A 16,677-nucleotide genomic window follows, 5' to 3' on the forward strand; every position below is an offset into this window, starting at 1 on the left:
GACGGGTGCAGTGGCACCCGTCGCGATTTTCACTGTCTGCTCAGCAGACAGTGAAAATCATGGTGGGGCCCTGTTAGGGGGCCCCTGCACTGCCCATGCCTGTGGCATGGGCAGTGCAGGGGCCCCCAGGGGCCCCACGACACCCGTTACCGCCAGCCTATTCCTGGCGGTGAAAACCGCCAGGAACAGGCTGGCGGTAAGGGGGTCGGAATCCCCATGGCGGCGCTGCTTGCAGCGCCACCATGGGGATTCCCTGGGCCAGGGGAAAACCGGCAGGAAACCGCCGGTTCCCCTTTTCTGACCGCGGCATTACCGCCGCGGTCAGAATGGCCCTGGAAGCACCGCCAGCCTGTTGGCGGTGCTTCCTCTGCCCTCTGCCCTGGCGGTGTTACACCGCCAGGGTTAGAATGAGGGCCTATATGTTTTTAGTAGTTTACCGGTGCTGTGTAGGTGGGCTAAACACCGGAAAAGGCATGCCTTTCACAAATGAAAACAAGTGGATTTTAAAAGGCAAGCCTACGAACCAATGTAAGTGACTGATGTGACATGGGCGTGGTTGGAAGCCCAAAGAGCGATTACAGAATGGGACGGAGCGCTTTGCACTCGCCCAGAAAATGCAAAATCTGGCAAACAAAATCTAGCTTTCTGCCAAATTTGGTGTAATTTCATTTAGTGGTTCGGGATGTAGGCGTGTTCAAAACTTCAACAGGAATTAACATGCAAAATGTACTTTTTTCGACTCCCTCTTTTTCTCGGCCCCACTTAACTGATCACCCGGAAACTTTCCATGTGCAACAACACTCATTTGCACACTTTTTGGGGGAACATTTCGCAAAGATTCTTCAAACAGCACCAAAGATTTAGGCAAATCAAAAAATGATTTTCCCATGGAAACATGCTCTTAGCTAGCACTACCTACAGGCGACCGCCAGTAGGAAATATATATAGAATGAGATCAAGGAAGGACTATGTAATATAAGGGTCACCATCAAGAGTCACTGTGAGGCCCAGTTGATGGAGTGATACCTAAACGTGTCTGCCATTGTTATTTTTAACTGGTGAGAACCTTCGGGGATTGTTTTTTGGTATTGAACACCACGGGTTCCTTCATATTTGTGCCGCCATGTCACGAGTCTGGAGGAGGACTGGGTGAGGATGTACACATACACACACACATATATATATATCTCAACACTCGTACGGCGTGGTTGCTCCGCTTCCTAAATGCCGGTGGTGCCGATTTATGACGCACGCCACGGCACCTATATACAACCATTTTCTTCTTTTCACAGAAGGTCGGCGCTCCAAGACAAATTGTAATAAAGTTTATATCTATATATAAATATATATATAGATATATATGTTCACTGAAAGAAAATGAAGGTTACAGGGACGATATAGATAGGAAATAGAATTTAAAAAAACATCGAAATTCACTTTAAAAAAACAAAGGTTACAGGGACGTTGTAGTTATGTTCACATTTTACTCACATAAAACCACAGAAATTTAGCAGGTATAGTTACGGTTAGCTCAAGTAACTATAACTCATGCCTTAAGGTAACTATAAGTCACCTTCCTGCCATGTCGTGTTTTCTCTTCAATAAGTTTTCATACAAATGTTACATTGATATTGCAAATGATATTATCAAGATCTTATGAGTGATGTAATATGTGGGGTAATTAGCCGTGTGTGGTGAGGGTGCCAGGTATAATTACCTTAGGGCACAAATTTCTATGGCTTTTTCAGTTCAATTTACATATATAACATCCCTGTAACCTTGGATTTTTCAGTGAATTCCTAAGGTTTTTTTTTACCATTAGGTCATTTTAATTACTTTATGTTAATTCAACCAACGCCTTGCATTTAAGCCCCTGGGACCTAATCCCCTGGGACCCAGCCACCTGTACCTGGGTGCCCTGGCCCCACCCATAGCACCCAGTTTGCATCTTTGGGGACTGCGTGGGAACCTCAAGGCCCCGGTGGTCCCAGCTGACTCCCCTCCTTAGGCAGGAGCATGCATTGCTCAACATACAGGGAGCTGCCTGAAATGCAGCTCCCTGAGTTTCATCTGTTTCCCTGCCCATCAGCCTAGCAGGAAACTCACCTGATCGAAATCGAGCATTGCTGTTGTTCAGTCGGCTGATGATTAGGGCTTAAGTGACGGTGAATCTGGTGTTGTTGGGGAGTCACTTCAATATATTATGGAGCATGTGAAGAGTTAGGAAGTAGGTTGATGTCCCGGCGTTGATCTGCTTTTTCATAGTGAGATTGCTGTCCAGGATGATGTAAAGGTTGCGTGCATTGTCTGTTGGAATGCGCTTTAGTCCTTGTTCATAAGGCCACCAGGAGTTGCTCCATGGAAAAGTGTTGTTACTGATCACCACTTCCAGTTTGTCAGAGTTGATTTTCATCCAGTCAGCAATGCCCGACATGCACCTGTGGAAGTTGGCCTTCATGGTGTAGAGGTTTTCTGATAGTAAGAGGATCAGCTGGATAGCATCTGCATAGGATATGATTTTCATTTCATTGGATCTGACGATGTTGGCCAGGGGATTCATGTAGATATCTAACAGTGTGGGACTGAGAGACAAGCCTTGAGGGGTGCTGCTGATGATGGTGAAAGGTGGTAGGTAGATTCCCGGGGCTCTTCCAGTGCGGAAGGAGGCGCTCCATTTGAGGGTGTCTCCTTGAGTTTCAACGTGATGAAGCATCTTGATGGGTGTGGTGGGATACGGTGTCAAATGCTGCTGAGAGGTGAAGGAGAATAAGAGCCGCCCTTTCTCCCGGGTCGAGGAAGGTCCTGATGTCATCTGTGGCAGTGATCTGGGCAGTTGCAGTGCTGTGGTTGGTGCAGAAACCAGATTGGGAGGGGTCCAGAGGATTGTTGATCTCTAAGCGTTCCGTGAGTTTGCGGTTGATGATCTTTTCAATGACTTTGGTGGGAAAGGGGAGTAGTGAGTTGGGATAGTAGTTGTTGAGTTCGCTAGCATCGGCGGACAGTTTCTTAAGAAGGGGCTTCACTTCAGAGAGTTTCCAAGCTTCTGGGAAGGAGGCAGTAGTTATGGATGAGTTGAAAATGCCAGTAAGCTCACTGTTGATCATCTTGCTACCGAGGTTGAAAATGTGGTGGGAGCCAGAAGTCAGTGGGAGTTCCTGAGTGGACTGAGTTCATGGAGGCTGTGATGTTCTTTGTGGTGACCTGGTTCCAGAAAGTGAGCAGGTGGTCTGATGTTGTGTCGGAGTTAGCCTCCAGGATGCAGCAGTAGGTTGAGGTTTGAAGTTTTTGTAGATGGTGGAGATCTTGTCATGGAAGAAATCTGCCAGGAGTTGCAGAGTTCCTGATAAGGAGTGAGGATGTTTTCAGTGGCTTAGGGATTGGAGAACTCTCTGACGATGTTGAAGAGTTGTTTGCTGTGGTTGGAGCTGGTTTTGATGGGGTCAGTTAGGGTGTTCCTTTTCGTCTCTTTCCGTAGATGGTGGTATTGGTTGAGAGACAACTTGAAGGTGTCTCGGTGTGAGTGCTCTTTGCTGGTGTGCCATTTCCTTTCAAGTCTCTTGCAGTTGTGTTTTGCAGTTCTTAGGTCTGTGGTGTACCAACTGGCTTGTTTGATGGGTCTCTTGAGTTTGTTGGGCTTGACAGGGGTGACTTGGTTGTAGTGTGAGGTTCTGGGTGGCTTAGAGGAAGTGTCGGGGGATCCCGCAATGGTGGAGTGGACAATGGTGTGGTCTGTCCAGGTGACATAGCTGTACTTGAATTTGTCACTGGCCATGAATATGGGACTGAGAATGAGTCCTGCATAGTGTGTGGGGTTAATAACTAGTTGGGTGAGGCTGATGTTGTTTATGGTTTCAAGGAGGTTGGTGGTGTTGGTGGCATTACGTTCATTGAGTTGAAAATTGAGGTCACCGAGGAAGATGTAGTGTTTGGAGTCTATGGTGAAGGAGGTGATTAATTTGAGAATTACATCATGAAACTGGGGTATAGTCCAGGAGGTCTGTTGGAGAGAGTATTTCTGAAGGAAATTTTGCTGTAGATGTGGAGTTGAAAGTTGAGATGTTCAATGATAGGAGTGGTGTTGTCTATGGCCTTAGTGGTGCAGTAGATGGTTTTTTTATGGATGACGGCGATTCCACTTCTGTGTATGTTGTTTCGTCCCAGTGTGCCATCTTGTAACCATCTGGTGTTGCTAAGGCAATGTCGGAAGCGGCCGAGGGGTTGAGGCAGGTTTCGCTGAGGGAGATTCCAAGTTTTTGATGTCACTATTACTAGAGTAAGGGTCTCATTATGAATTTGGCAGGTGAACTCTTGCCACCTGCAGTGAACAGGGCTTAACATTGCAACCTCCTCCTAATGGAGTCGGCTGCAGTATGGCAGTGCGGCAGGTGCAGCAGCACCCGTCGTGCATTCCACTGCATGGGCAGTGCAGTGGCCACCAGGGTCCATCCAAGTCCCCCATTCTACCAGCCTTTCCATGGCGGTGTAAACCTCCATTGTCAGGCTGGCAGATGGGGACTCGTAATCCCCAGGGCAGGGTTGCTTGCAGCGCTTCCTTGGCAGATTACAATCACCGGGACCGCAGGGACCACCAGGCTGCAAGCTGGCAGCAGCCTGGTGGTGTCGGCAGTTGGACTGTGGCGGCTCTGCCATGGTCATAATGTTGCAGTCGGACAACCACTTTGGCAGCGGTCCGACTGTGACGGTGATCGCCAGCGGTCCGACTGTGACGGTGATCGCCAAGGTCATAATGAAGCCCTAAGTGTTACAAGAGAGCGACACACACTGGGGTTCACTGGGTTAGACAATTTTTTCTTTTCATATGGAGCATTGATCTCCGGAGTTATGTAAGGGGAATTATCTTACATTTTTATATTGTTTGTTTTTTACATAAGAATTTAGGATTTATGTTAATTGTTAAGGGCTATGTAGTGGACATCAGGCTTAATGGTATTGTCCCCTCCAAGGGTGGGATTTCATGCATTTCATTAACGAGAGACTCTAGGTCCCGAAGAAGGCCGCTGACCTTGTTAGGCATATTTAGGAAGGCTTAAACATGTTGACCATATAAGGGATGATAGCAGTACTAACTTTCCCATTCTCAACCCCTTGTTTATGTTTTTTAATCCTGTCAGGGCATCCAGTAATAAAATTAACATATTAGAATAGCTCTAGATAGTTTAAATCCTTTTTTTAGTCACCTCTCTGGTTGATGTGGAGTATGTACTTCACTTTAAAACACAAAAAATCCTTCCTCCCTCAGGTCGTGTGGTAGAGCCCACCTTTGACTCATTAGGGTCCTGGGTGTGAGAAGCCCGATGATGAAGCATGCCACATCTCGATGTGGGTAAGGGCCATGCTTTTCCCAGAGAGATCTCTGTGGGGATTGATGAAAAGTTTTGAGGCAATAGCAGAACCATTTTGATTTTGGTTTAAAAATTTAAAATAGCTAAAATGTTGAAAACACAACACAAGAAAAATCTGTCTTCAGTTCGTAAGTAAAATCTAATTTTGTGATTTCAAGCTGACAACAATGGACTGTGGGTCATATACACCACAACAGATAATTATAAACCTGTTTGGTGCAAGGCTACATCAGTGTCAGCTGTGTGATGGCGGTTCCTGCCTATTCATTATAAATGACTTCCTCCTTGGCGGTCATTTATAAATGTGGCTGTGGTCCATCTATCAGGGGGACAGAGTAGTTTACTCCGTTCTCTGGGCATGACAGGACGTCTGCCTATAAATAAATTGGCCCTTCAGTCTCTGAACTGATAGTCACAATTCACCAGTAGGGTAATGTTGCAGGCTACATCTGAGGAAGTCCATTAGAAGCCAGATCGGCATTGGATGATGTCCTGCTTAAGAACTGTTTTTTGCAAGATAAGCTCAGAGTAGAAAAATTCAAATTTCACAACCAGGGAAATCCTCTCACTGGTTGGATACTTATGGGACCTTCTCCCAGTCAATATTTTCACATTTGGACTTAGTCGGAAACCTCTAGTGTGGCATGGCTACAGGTTATATTAAATGATTGGTTCTTCGAGCCTGGATAACTTCTAGTAGAGAGCTGGCTGAAACTGATTTGCTGCTGCAGAGAAGATCCAAAAAGGGAATAGCTGTTTTTCAGCCTTATGAAGTCATGCCTTGGACAGAATATCTCAGGAGGTTGTTCTCAGTACACTGGAGGTCTTAAAGTCCAAAATTCATATATGTCCAAATTCTTCCGAAATTTCTCACTAAGTCCTTTTGAACCCCAATAAGGCTCCCATTACCTTAGGGACAGTGCTTGGGCTCTCTACTCACTCTAGTAAAGGCCAACAGCAGGAACAGTACTCTTCTAGTGGCAAATGGTCACTAAGGAAAAAGGTATCTTGCAGCTTGTTGTGTCCTTGTAGCCACACAGGAGGTCAGACAACTTCTTAGTCCTGGATTTAGGTGGGAGCAGGCCCAATACTAGAGGTCTCATCAAAAGTCTCAAAGAGTGAGTGCTGTCCTTCCATTGTTCCTCAGGTCCTGAAAGTGTATTGAGGAAGATGGTCTGTTGTACTACATTTATGGGTGGTAGTTGGCACTGGCTAATGGATGGCTTTGGTAAATATGGTACAAGTTCCCAGGGGGAATCCCTACCCATTTGTTCCTGTTTTCCCTGGTAAAAAAAAGTCCACCGTACACCACTTCTAAAATCTGGGGAAATGGGGAAAGTCTTCCTCACTTGTGGAGAGCATGTGTGCCCACTCAGAGATGTGCCCAGGGAAAGGAGTAGCTCCTTCTTTGTGGTTACTCAGAAATGGTTCCAGGGATTGCTTCCCTCCCACTAGCTTTAGAGCTAGTCTGGTTGGCAGAATAGAGATGTTCCTTCTCTAAGATATCATTTTATATTTACTTCAAAGGGCAGATCCTTTACAAGTTAAAGAATTCCTTGGACCACCCTAACTGGTTTACTTGCAAGGATAAGACAAACATCTCTGCACATCCAGGGTATTGTTTTTATTCTTGGAACAGTTTTTACACCTCATTAAGTTCAGGCACTGGCTAGGCAGTTGCAAATTACTTTCAAAGAGCTTCAGGCAAGGTAACGCGCTCAAAGGTAATTTTCCTAAATGTTTCTCATAAAATATGGTTTTATCATTCGATTGGATTTTTAATAATGGTAACATTAGATATCTACATATCCTTTTTTTAAATTCCTTGAGCCTACCTTGTGGGCTACATGACCTACATATGGGTTACCTATTAGTATATAAAAGGGTTGTTTTGGCATGTCAAAGAAAGGGTATTTTGACAGGTCGGGCTGCAGGTTGAAACTGCAGCAGTCATGCTACATTGGTAAACCTGAAGCCATGTTTTCCTTATCAAACAAATAGATGGCACAGTAAGTGCTGCACCTCACAGGTAAAATAGACCTTTCCATGCCATGTATGTGTGAAGTACACTGAGGCTTTATAAGGGGAGCTAAATATGTTAATCAGAGATCAGTCAATGTTTATATATAGTAGGGGTCATATCATATACACTACGCCAGAGCCCCTTGCTCAAAATGGCCATAGCAGGATCATTGTCCTCTCCTCTATTCACCTCCCTATGGAGATGAGGTATCCTCCACTCAACTACTGCTGGGCCTAATTTTCCCTCCTGCTGCGAGCACAGACAGTTTAGTATGGCTATGGACATTAATGCTTTCAGCTCCTGAGATTGAGGAATAGTTGTTAAAACTATGCTTTGTGTAGCCCTCTGTTCCTCTCCCCCTGCCAGATAGCTAGTCCCTGGTACCTGTTCACTCCTGATACAACTTTTACTTTTCTGCTCCCAGAGGCAGGCCATTGTCCTCCAGGAGGCCAGTCATTAATACTATTTTAGAATGTATATTCCAATCTATGGTGGATGCTACTCTGAAAATGTGTTCTGAACCTGTTTGGTCTCAGGTAGCATAAAGTATGGCTTTTAAAACTTACTTTTCCTCAAAACTCCACCATCACCACTGAATTATATTTTAACCCTTTCACTGCAAGGCCTTAACCCTCCCCCCCTCCACACCCCCCCAAGGTGCTGAGACTTTTTTTTGCTATTTGGGGTAGCTTGCACTTAGGCCTCCATAAGATTTTGTGCCCATAAGATATCCATGTTGTTAGAAATGGGGTCTTTGGTTGGCAGTCAGGTTACCCCCTCTCCAAGTAAGGACCCTCACTCTAGTCAGGGTAAGTCACACACAATCCAAATTATCCTGTGCCCACCCTCTGGTAGCTTGGCACTGAGCAGTCAGGCTTAATTTAGAAGGCAATGTGTAAAGTATTTGTGCAATAACTCATACAGTAACACAATATAGCACCACAAAAATACACCACACAGTGTTTAGAAAAATATATAATATTTATCTGGATATTTGCAGGTCAAAACGATAAAAGATGCAATATGAAATTGTAGAGATATCACTGAAAAGTGATATAAAGTGTCTTTAAAAAGCAAACAAAGGGGGTCATTCTGACCCCGGCGGGCGGCGGGCGCTGCCCGCCGGGCGGAGACCGCCCGCCGGGCGGAGACCGCCAGAAGACCGCACCGCGGTCAAATGACTGCGGCGGTCATTCTGACTTTCCCGCTGGGCGGGCGGGCGGAAAGCCCCAGCAACGATGAAGCTGGCTCCGAATGGAGCCGGCGGAGTTGCTGGTGTGCGGAGACCGCCAGAAGACCGCACCGCGGTCAAATGACCACGGCGGTCATTCTGACTTTCCCGCTGGGCGGGCGGTCGGAAAGCCCCAGCAACGATGGGAGCCGGCGGAGTTGCTGGTGTGCGACGGGTGCAGTGGCACCCGTCGCGATTTTCAGTGTCTGCTAGGCAGACACTGAAAATCATTATGGGGCCCTATTAGGGGGCCCCTGCACTGCCCATGCCTGTGGCATGGGCAGTGCAGGGGCCCCCAGGGGCCCCACGACACCCGTTCCCGCCATCCTGGGAACGGGTGGCGGGAAGGGGGTCGGAAGCCATGGAGGATTCTTTGGGGCAGGGGTAAACCGGCGGGAAACCGCTGGTTGCCCTTTTCTGACCGCGGTTTTCAACCGCCAAGGTCAGAATGACCGCCAAAGTCTCTTTCAAGCACAAAGTACCTGGGTTGGAGTGGAAAATCTCCGCAAAGGGCCGCAGAGGAGGAGATGCGTGGAAAAATGGTGTGTGCGTCGGTTTCACCCCTTCACACACGGACTTGCGTCGTTATTTTTCACGCGGGGAAGACGTGCGTCGTTTTCCGGCACGCGGACAGGTCTCCTCTGTGGGTCGTGTGATTCCCAGATGTCCCAGGGTCTGTGCGTGGAATCCTGGGCTTGTTGTCCGTCTGCGCGTCGTTCCGGTGGGCTGTGCGTGGAATTTTCTCCCTCACGGCAGGCGTCACGTCGATTTCCTCTCTGGCAGGTGGGCGGCGTTGTCCAGGCGGGCCGTGCGTCGAAGTTCTTGTCGCACCGCAGGCGTCATGTCGATCTTTTCCTTGCGGGGTCGAGCGGTGTCTTTCTGGATCGGCGTGCAGTGAATTTTTCACTGCGGAGCAAGCTATGCGTAAAATTTTTCGGCGCACAAGGAGTCCAGTTGAAAGATGGAAGTCTTTTTGGTCCTGAGACTTCAGGGAACAGGAGGCAAGCTCTATCCAAGCCCTTGGAGAGCACTTCTGCAGCAAGGCAAGAGTTCAGCAAGGCAGCAGGCCAACAGCAAGGTAGCAGTCCTTTGTAAAGGGCAGTCAGGTGAGTTCTTTGAGCAGCCAGGCAGTTCTTCTTGGCAGGATGCAGGTTATGGTTCAGGTTTCTTCTCCAGCAAGTGTCTGAGGTGGTAGGGCAGAGGCCCTGTTTTATACCCAAATGTGCCTTTGAAGTGGGGGGAGACTTCAAAGAGTGGTTTAGAAGTGCACCAGGTCCCCTTTCAGTTCAATCCTGTCTGCCAGGGTCCCAGTAGGGGGTGTGGCAGTCCTTTGTGTCAGAGCAGGCCCTCCACCCTCCCAGCCCAGGAAGACCCATTCAAAATGCAGATGTATGCAAGTGAGGCTGAGTACCCTGTGCTTGGGGTGTGTCTGAGTGAATGCACAAGGAGCTGTCAACTAAACCCAGCCAGACTTGGATTGTAAGGCACAGATAGATTTAAGTGCAAAGAAATGCAATAATATTAAATCCAACTTGACCAGTCAGCAGGGTTTTGTATTACCATTCTGGCCATACTAGATATGACCTTCCTACTCCTTTCAGATCAGCAGCTACCACTTCAATAATGTATGAGGGCAGCCCCAATGTTAGCCTATGAAGTTTTACACTACCAGGACATGTAAACTACACAGGTACATGTCCTGCCTTTTACCCACACAGCACCCTGCTCTACGGGTCACCTAGGGCACACATTAGGGGTGACTTATATGTAGAAAAAGGGGAGTTTTAGGCTTGGCAAGTACTTTTAAATGCCAAGTCGAAGTGACAGTGAAACTGCACACACAGGCCTTGCAATGGCAGGCCTGAGACAAGGTAAAGGGGCTACTAAAGTGGGTGGCACAACCAGTGCTGCAGGTCCACTAGTAGCATTTAATCTACAGGCCCTAGGCACATATAGTGCACAATACTAGGGACTTATAAGTAAATTAAATAGTCTAATTGGGTATGATCCAAGGTTACCATGTTTAAAGGGAGAGAGCATATGCACTTTAGCACTGGTTAGCAGTCGTAAAGTGCGCATAGTCTAAAAGCCAGCAAAAACAGTGTCCAAAAAGTGGAGGGAGGCAGGCAAAAAGTTAGGGGTGACCACCCTAAGGCTGTCAAGTCTAACATGTGTCCCCCCAGCTGAAAGTGGGGAGATCTACCCGACCTCCTGGGAGATCTCATCGCTAAGGCGGAAGTATCTGGAGAGGCCATCAGCGTTGGCGTGGTCAACCCCCGGGCGATGCTCCACTGTAAAATCCATCCCCTGTAGGGAAATGGACCACCTCAAGAGTTTTGGATTTTCACCCCTCATCTGCAAGAGCCATCTGAGGGGCCTGTGGTCTGTCTGAACCCGGAAGTGAGTCCCAAACAGGTAGGGTCTTAGCTTCTTCAGTGCCCAGACCACCGCAAATGCTTCTCTCTCAATACCACCTCTGTTCCTGTGGTAATAGCCTTCTGCTAATAAAGACTACTGGTTGGTCTGAGCTCTCCTCATTTAGCTGTGCTAGAACAGCCCCTATGCCATGCTCTGAAGCGTCTGTCTGCACAATAAATTCCTGGGAGTAGTCAGGGGCCTTGAGCACGGGGCCGTGCATATGGCTTCCTTCAGAGAATCAAAGGCTTTCTGACAAGCCTCTGTCCAATTCACCAACCTAGGTTGTTTCTTGGAAGTGAGTTCTGTCAAGGGTGACACAATGGTACCATAGCCCTTGACGAATCTGCGGTAGTACCCAGTGAGGCCTAAAAAGGCTCTCACCTCAGTTTGTGGTCTAGGTGGTTGTCAGGCCTTGATAGTTTCAATCTTGGCCTCGAGTGGCTGCACCTTGCCACCACCTACTAGGTGTCCCAAGTACACCAAGGAACCCTGCCCAATCTGGCACTTACTAGCCTTGATGGTCAGGCCTGCCTGTCGCAGAGCCTGAAGTACCTCCTTGAGGTGGAGCAGGTGTTCCTCCCAGCTGCAACTGTAGACAGCTTTGTCGTCCAGGTAGGCTGCACAGTAGGCATCCTTACCAGCTAGGACCCCGTTAACCAACTGTTGGAAGGTAGCGGGGGCATTTTTCAACCCAAATGGCATCACCCGGAATTGGTAAAAGCCATCAGGTATGGAAAATGCTGATCTCTCTTTAGCCCCCTCAGTCAGGGCGATCTGCCAGTATCCTGAATTAAGATCAAACGTACTCAGGAACTTGGCAGCGCCTAGTCTGTCAACGAGCTCATCAGCTCGGGGATGGGGTGAGCATCAGTCCGTGTGACTGAGTTGAGACCCCGGTAGTCCACACAGAACCTGAGTTCTGGCTTCGCACCTGGGGCAGTAGCCTTAGGAACCAATACCACTGGGCTGGCCCAGGGACTACTGGATTTCTCAATAACCCCTAAAGTCAACATCTTGGAGACCTCCTCTGTGATGCTGGCCTTCACCTTATCCGATAACCTGTAAATGTTGTTCTTCACAGGGGGACTGTCACCTGTGTCAATGTCATGAACACAGAGGGGGGGGTCAGTCTAGGAGTAAGGGAGAATAGGGAGGAGAAGTGCTCTAACAGCTCATAGCAGTCTCCTCTCTGACTTAGAGTCAGGGACTCAGAGAGAATGACACCCTCCACTGACCCATCACCTCCCTTGGCAGAGAGGAGGTCGGGGAGAGGTTCTCTCTCCTCCTCCATGCCCTCATCTGTGACCAGGAGCATACTGACCTCAGTCCTCTCAAAGTGAGGTTTGAGCCGGTTATGATGGAGGACCCTTAGGGGGTGCCTAGGGGTCTTGAGGTCCACTAGGTAAGTGGCCTCCCCTTTACGCTCCTTGATCTCAAAGGGGCCAGTCCAGCAGTCCTGGAGAGCCCTGGGCTCTACTGGCTCCATCACCCAAACTTTGTCTCCAGGTGAGAACTCAACCAGAGTGGTCTTCCGGTCGTACCACTCCTTCATCACCTCTTGACTGGCCTCGAGGTTACTCTTGGCCGCTTCCAGAAGCGTTGGGTTTGGTTGCGGAGGGTCAGCATGTAGCTGACCACATCCTGGGGAGGTGTCTTGGGAGCTTTCTCCCAGCCTTCTTTAACAATGTTTAGGGGTCCCCTGACAGGGTGACCACAGGGAAGCTCAAAGGGGCTGAACCCCACCCCTTACTGGGGCACCTCTCTGTAAGCAAACAACAGGCATGGTAAGAGGACGTCCCACTTACGCCTCATGGCATCAGTCAGACCACTAATCATGCCCTTCAGGGTCTTGTTGAATCTCTCAACAAGCCCATTGGATTGAGGATGATAAGGGGTGGTAAACCGGTAGGTCACCCCACACTCATCCCACATGGACTTCATGTATGCAGACATGGAGTTTGTGCCCCTGTCAGACAAACCTCCTCAGGAAATCCCACAGGGGTAAATATTCCCAACAGGGCTCTGGTCACCACCGGTGCAGTCACTGTTCTCCGAGGGATTGCCTCTGGATAGCGAGTGGCATGGTCCACCAAAACCAGGATAAACCTGTTGCCCAAGGCAGTTTTGGGGTCCAAGGGACCAACAATGTCGATGCCCACCCTTTCAAAGGGGGTGCCAATGACCGGGAGTGGGAGCAGGGGAGCCTTAAGCTGTTTCCCACAAGCCTGGCAGGTGGGGCAAGCTCTGCAGAAGTTATCTGGGGCTATCCTCATTCTGGGCAAATGGAAGTGGGTGACAAGCCTGTTAAAGGTCTTGTCTTGGCCCAGGTGTCCTGCCAGGGGGATGTCGTGAGCCAGACCCAGTAGAAAGGTCCGGTAACACTGGGGGACCACCAGCACATGGGGTGCCCCAGGACCTGGAACCTTAGACTTACTCTAAAGGAGATCATTCTCCCAGTAAATATGGTGATTGCCAGAGGCGTCACCTGCTGCTTGGGCTGTGGCCTGTTGCCTCAGACCCTGAAGGGTGGGGCATTCCTTCTGCGTCTTGCAGAATTCTGTCCTGGTTGGCCCACCCTCTACTTGCCAGCCAGCAAGTTCAGGTAGGTTACCCATGTCAGCTATGTCCTCCCCAGTTGGCTCAAGGGCCTCCTCCTCCTCAGGGGCCCCGTCCACCACCAGGGGAGCATTGAGGCGGGTTTCCCGCGCCTCTTGCCCTTACTCTTTGCAGCTGTCTGGGCCATTGTTCCAGGCTCCAGACGCCCTTGACTCCCTTCCCAGGTAACCATGGACCGTGTGATCATGCAGACCCACTCAGGCAAACCTAACATCTCCAGGTGGGATCTGAGCTCTACCTCTTTCCAAGCAGTATGCTCAAGATCATTGCCTAACAGACAATCTACAGGCATGGCAGGACTCACAGCTACTTTCAGAGTACCAGAGACCCCCCCCCCACTCAAAGGGAACCAGAGCCACCGGTAGGTGACTCTCATGATTGTCAGTAACTATGACCTGGTGGAATGTATTAGGGACTATCTGCTCTGTTGACACCAGCTGACTCTTGACAGTAGTCATACTGGCTCCTGTGTCACGCAGAGCCTCCACATTTTGCCCATCAATGGTGACCCACTGCCTGTACTTGGAAGTATTCTGGGGCATGTGGGCTTTGGGCATCATTTCTCTTTCTCCCAGGGACACCAGGGAAACCTCTGCCTGCTCCCCAAAGCTATCTGGGTCTGTCTCCCCCGAGCGCTACACTAGTCAACCCAGGTGTCTGTCCGGTAGTGGACGGTGCTCTCTTGGAACACTGGGAGTCGCCCTTATAGTGACCATACTGGTAGCATTCTAAGCATTTGGGGATGAATTTTCCTGATTTATCATAAGTCCCTGGCTTTTACCCAAAATCTGTAAGAGGAATGGTTGCCACCCCCTCCCTGGGAATTCTTTTGGGGCCTTTTGAGAGATCCTTATCTGTAAGTTTATCTCCCCCCTCTTTCTTCTGTTGGGAACCCTGACCACCTTTGTGGGTGTCCCCCCCAGAAACCTTTCGGGAACACTCTGGTGCTAACCCAGAGGTCCGCCTCCTCAGCAAGCTTCTTGGGATCAGTCAGTTTACTATCTACCAAGTGCTGGCGCAACTCTGTAAAAGTAGTACTGAGCATATGCTCTCTCAGAATCAAGTCAGATAACCCTTGGTAATCATCTACTTTGTTGCCCCGCACCCATCCATTCAGTGCCTTACTGGAAAAGTCAAAGAAATCTACCAATGTTTGTGTGGATTGTTTGGTGCTGTCCCTGAACCTCTGACGGTATCCCTCAGGGTTCAGCCCAAACATAGCAAGTAAAATGGCTTTCTGAAGTGGGTATGTGTTTTGATCTGGTTTATCCAATGTGAGAAGTGTGTCCCTTCCCAATTGTGGCACATAACTCCACATAGCCCTTAGTGCAACTTCATAAGCAGCTAACCATTTATCTATGTCATCTCCCACCACAAAACTGGGTACCACATTTTTGGGTATAAGAACCTTCTTTTCTCCAGCAGGTCCTGTCTGTATGCTGCCACCATTACTGCTGGATTCAGACTGTCTTGCCTTAAGCTCCAGCTCCTTGAGACTCAGTACTCAGACTAAGCAAAAACAGTGTCCATAAAGTGGAGGGAGGCAGGCAAAAAGTTAGGGGTGACCACCCTAAGGCTGTCAGGTCTAACACATGTCAAATTTGTGTCCTTCTTTTTCAATCAGCCTCAGGATTCTAAAGATGCCGAGAGTTTGTGAATTCCACTGATGGGGACCGAGAAAATAGGCACAATATAGCAAACCTTTGAGTTTATTGAGAAAAGTAGGAAAAAAGTGCTCTGGATAAAAGTGTCTGGTCTTTCCCTATAAATGGCATCCATGAATGGTTTGCTGTACTATACTCACCATCTTCCCAGCTTTCAGTCAGGAACATTCAGACCTGAGTCAAAAATCCTAATTTTGTACCACAGCTTTAGCATTTTTCTAAGAGATAGCAGATTTTCCTTATTTTCTGTGCTCTAAATCTACTTCCAGAAGCCATTGGTGAGCCAGAAAAGCTATAGATTTCAGGAAACTAAACAAGATTCTGAAATCAACAAGGGGCCATATGTGTAGATCCCTCAAGGTTTTCCCAAGGAAAATACTGTTGAAAAAAAGTTATATTGAAAATGACTAGGGAAAAATGAGCATTTGTGGCTACATTTTCATCAATAACTGTTTACCACAATTACTAACTGACAAAAGCAGTATACCATTATGTCCACTATATCCTTCTGGTTCCGGGTATATATAGGGTTTGAAGGTTCTCCACGAACCCAAGGTACCCAGAGTAAACAACTGAGCGGCATCCTACAATGGATTTAATTGAGTACCAAGTATGGGCCAATTCTTATAGCGAAAAAAGTAGAGTAAAAAATAGGTATCAAGGAAACTTATGTGTTTCTGAAATGAGCACAAGATATATGCCCTCATTACGACCCTGGCGGTAATTCGAGAAAAGTACTGCCAATGGGCTGGTGGTACCTTTTCCCAAATTATGACATTGGCGGTTTGGTACCACTCCGTCCACCAGGGTGGTAACGGCCGCTGGGCTGGAGACTTCGGTCTCCAGCCAGGCGACCGTCACAATCCCACCCTCAGGATTATGACCCTGCCTACCTCCATGGTTTTCGTTGCAAGCGTACTGCCACGAAAACCATGGCAGAATTCCTTCCCTGGCACTGATTGGGGTCTCCCCCACCCCCCTTCCCAGTGGTCCTCCCTCACCTTCCCCCTACCTCTCCTGCCCCCCCATATTTACACACCCACATGCGCACACATACACAATCATACACACATGCATATCCACATCCACTCACGCATGCACACATACATACCCACACACCGCAACACACACCAACATACATTGTCGCACACACGCATTCCCAACACACAACATACACATACACTCACATTCAGTCATTCACGCACACATTCAACGTGACTCACACCCGCATGCACGCACCCATAAACAGACAGACACACACACACAACACCCCCACACATGCACACAACACCCCTATCCCCCTCTCCTGTTGGAGAACCCGACTTACCTGCTTCCAGGGGGTCCTCCGTCAGGAGACCGGAT

This window comes from Pleurodeles waltl, chromosome 9 (genome assembly GCF_031143425.1).
Source record: "Pleurodeles waltl isolate 20211129_DDA chromosome 9, aPleWal1.hap1.20221129, whole genome shotgun sequence".
Lineage (NCBI taxonomy): Eukaryota > Metazoa > Chordata > Amphibia > Caudata > Salamandridae > Pleurodeles > Pleurodeles waltl.